This window comes from Periplaneta americana, chromosome 3 (assembly GCF_040183065.1).
Source record: "Periplaneta americana isolate PAMFEO1 chromosome 3, P.americana_PAMFEO1_priV1, whole genome shotgun sequence".
NCBI lineage: Eukaryota > Metazoa > Arthropoda > Insecta > Blattodea > Blattidae > Periplaneta > Periplaneta americana.
Genome location: NC_091119.1, coordinates 15272880 through 15277151, shown reverse-complemented (window position 1 = coordinate 15277151; position 4272 = coordinate 15272880). Strand labels below are relative to the sequence as shown.

At 36.4% G+C, this 4272-nt stretch overlaps 1 non-coding gene across 1 annotated transcript; it reads left to right on the top strand.

Moving 5' to 3' along the window:
* The first annotated feature begins 1061 nt into the window (after nt 1-1061).
* Nucleotides 1062-1133, top strand: TRNAS-GGA (transfer RNA serine (anticodon GGA)). The gene has a single exon. It is a non-coding gene; the product is annotated as a tRNA-Ser (tRNA).
* The last annotated feature ends 3139 nt before the right edge of the window (nt 1134-4272 follow it).

Genomic DNA, 4272 nt, shown 5'->3' with positions numbered 1-4272 from the left:
TGAGGGGATAATATTTTCTAGAAAAGAAGGGATCTTCCTCGAGACGATACGAGAAGATAGGTTTCTTATACAGGAAATGTCCTGAAGGATTTTAATAGGATTTTAAAAGGATGAGGATGGGTAAAATATCGAGCGCTATTACATTTTCCATGCCTTGGAAATTTAATGGGCATACCCAACAGTGTGTCCTGGGTACAAAGATGCATGGCGCGGTGCATAATTTCGTGTTCCGGAAGATTTAGCGTTACTGAGTTGGATGGTTCGAATTACCCCTACCGAAAGGTGCTTTGCTTTCAAATACGACGTCGAGATCTTGAGATGGAGATAAAATAAGGACTACACCGCTTTCAGATAATGGATTTGGCCAGCAGAAAGTTGGCTATATACAGAGTGGAAGTTAAGATAGTACATTAATTGAGGACATCACCCGAATAAGGGCGTAAACAGCAAAATGTAGTTCTGATATAAACTAATTTCAATGTTTGTAAGCTGTCAGGTTCATCATAGTTGCGTCGAAAAAGTTTTTCATTACTGTTCAATAGTTTCGAGGATATTTAAAATAAAATTATTTAAACATAACAGCAAATAGGATGTTCTGGTATTAGTAAATAAATATAATATGGAATGAAAGAGTAATGGAACGGAGAAAAATTCTCTCCGGCGCCGGGACTTGAACCCGGGTTTTCAGCTGTACGTGCTGATGCTTTATCCACTAAGCCACACCGGATACAACTCCGACGCCGGTTAGAATCGTCTCAGATTAAGCTCCAACTCTTGGGTTCCCTCTAGTGGCCGCCCTCTGCACTACGTCATAGATGTCTATGAACGCAGGACCGAAGTCCACACATGTGCTGAGGTGCACTCGATATGAGTGACTAGTTGGCCGGGATCCGAAGGAATAAGCGCCGTCTTAAATCACGAAGTGATTTACGCATATCACATGTGTGGACTTCGGTCCTGCGTTCATAGACATCTATGACGTAGTGCAGAGGGCGGCCACTAGAGGGAACCCAAGAGTTGGAGCTTAATCTGAGACGATTCTAACCGGCGTCGGAGTTGTATCCGGTGTGGCTTAGTGGATAAAGCATCAGCACGGAGAGCTGAAAACCCGGGTTCAAGTCCCGGCGCCGGAGAGAATTTTTCTCCGTTCCATTACTCTTTCATCGTATGATGACGCAGAATATCTGCATGGAAATATCATATGTACTTCGGTACATTAAAATAACATATATATATATAATATGGAACCTTGTATATGCCCTTTTTCCGGCGACAATATGTTTTAGTACCGTTTTTAATAAATTCTGATGTTCTAGGTATCTAACTTCGCATGAAAATTAATTATATATGGGAACATCTCGTACTTTATGAATAATTTTGTATTAAAAAGTAAAATAAAATAAATTCAACAAAATAAAATATGCATTTACCATAACATACTAAATAAAAATATTGAATAATTACACGAGTAATTCTACAAAATAACATTACATTTTTAGTTTATAGGTTTCTTGTCTTTGTCTTTTCTTCTTTATACATCATCACTATTGTTGCTAGAGTCATCTTCACCATTGTGTGATAATATCCCGACTATATTCAGCATTGAGTTCAGCTAACTTTGGCCATCTTCATCTAAAAATTGTAAGAGATCTCTTCAGTCCTCCGCCTTGGAGGGTTTCAAAGACACTGGGTTCATTTGTGTTGGACTCAAAAAATTTTCAGCTGCGACACTTTCATTCCCGTCTTCCAAATCTTGAAGGAAACAAATTATGCAGATTATGAGGTTCAAGCTGAAAATATCCCCGATATCCTGTATTGCAGTTGTTTATACTTTTGCACCATGATCGTATGAGGACGATTGAAGTGTGTACCCTTTTTATCATTAAGGATGTCACCGGAAACCAGTTTATTCTGAACTGTTGTTAATCGTTTCTCTGAAATTGCAATAGACTCAATAGAAAGTTTTAACAGCATTAATTTTTTTACCTCCATTACAGAAAACACTATCTTTCCAAACATTATCCCTATTCTTGAAAGACTGAAGCTTCTTAGTTTTTAGATTCACTCTTTCAAGGCAAGAAGTAATAAAATGATGTTGTTCTAATTTCCAATCCATGTGCCAAAAGCGTTTAAAAATAGAGAGTCAATCGTCCTTTGAAATTTCATGTGTACACATTTTCATACATCATCTTGTTACAGGTGTAAATGACTTCTCTTCCATTTCCTTGTCTGTATAACTTGTGTATGACTTGCCACTGTTTCTGTTAATTTTCTTTTCTACGGTTTTCCATTTAGTTTTGCTCAAAAGCTTCTTTTTTCACATATTTTCGGTCATGATTCACTGCTGCAACTGACAACCTGAAGTAGGCCTAAACATCGAATATTCGCCTACTACAGTACGGCTTGCAACAGCATGTGACCGCCGCTGGAGTAGGCGGGTTCACTCGTTCAATGTAAACACGTAACATTGTGTCCTATGTTACGTATTGAAGCTAGACTTACGAAAATTTACTACAGTGCACTATACGCATTCAACTATCTAATCCCTTGATCGTCGGAAAACGGCGTATAAGGGTATACGCCGTTATTCGGGTGAAGTCCTCATTTGACAGGAGCCATAGGTCTGATTATTTAGAGTAAGTTTTGTAAAATAAAAAAATTATAGGACTTACGGATAGTGAGATAATTACAAGTGTTTCGAAAGCGCTGATGGCAATTGCAAGATGTCTCAACGCCGCATACGTAGTACCCCACACCCATGCGGTCAGCGACTTGAAGAGAGTAGATTAAGCTCAACTACCTTTCACTGTGTACCTTGCAAAACTGATCTACATGAACTCGGTATAGGGACGTAACTGTTTTTCGTTTAGTTTGTGTAATTTAATGTCAGAAAATGTAAATTAATAACCAGAATGAACAAAATACCTCTCGTTCGGGCGCATTTCAATATTGAATACAGAATTATCAACTTACAATGCAGTACACCAGGCATATCAATTGATGCCCACATGAGCAAGCGCGCGCTTTAGAGCCCAGGAGAGCCTGAGCTCTTTACAGAGGAAAGGAAAGAGACAGACGAAAACCGCTTGGTCGAGCTATATTCAGGGATGGCCAGCACTGATTCAATAGATAAAGGGAAGAGAACTTATAAAAACTGTATCCATGTTAATTTTTAGATTTGCCTAAGAAGTATAAGTGCATTATAAGAATGTAAGTTTTAATTTTAATGCTCATTTTTCACAAGTTTAATTTTTTATTCAAGAGAAATATTTTCTCAACTTTTCGTATGGAAAAGTGAAATTTTCAGGTATAGGCCTATTTATTTAGTAGCCTTACAGAATGTTTTCGTAAATATAACATACCGTATATACGTATTACTGAAGATAGTGTATTGAAAATTTTGAAAATATTCGCATGGAAATTGTTTGTAAGGAAATGAATTAACAAAGCAACTACTGTTACATCATAAGCAAAAGATACGTGCCCATGTGTTGTAAAAATGTCAGCTCTATAGCTTCAGCAGATTTCGAGAAAATAATTTAATATTCTGATGATAGGAAGTTGCTCACAAAAATATCACCTTAAAAGCATAATGCGATAAGAGTTTTGTTACGTAATATTAGTTACACTTAAAACAGATACAGTACCTAGGTAACTTTGCTTTGTACTGTAATATTGTTTTGATTAGTTTATTGATTACTTTTGTAAAGCTAAAGATACCATCAATATAAATTCCGACTTATCATGTCATACTCAATCTCTTTCTTTGGAATATCACTTTCTTTATGAATGATGTGTTTCATCCACTTAATACAGTATAATATTATACTACTATGGAATTTAAGTGAACATTCCTTCTTAACTCTCTATTATGTTATTAAGATTTAAAACACAAGTGCAATATTAAGAAATCAGTGTTAGTACTTTTGTTTTACAGACAATATAAATAATATTAAACAGAAAGAAGCCATATAAAAATAACGACATAAAATTTCACGTTCCGTTTGAAGTTTGTGCACCACTGTTTTCTTAAACCAACAAGTTGCTTATTCATATACACGACCCTTCCTCTTTCCATACTTAGCGCTTGCTGCCCGGGCACGACGTCAAGGTCAGAAAAAATGCGCTTGCTTTCACATCACTGCAGTACACTAACAATTCAATACTAAGTATGGCGTAATAATTTTAATGTAAGCAAGAAAACGTACAGTAATAACAAGAAATAACGTGAAAATCAGGAAACTATGTCCAAATTAGTGAAAACACTTAGGA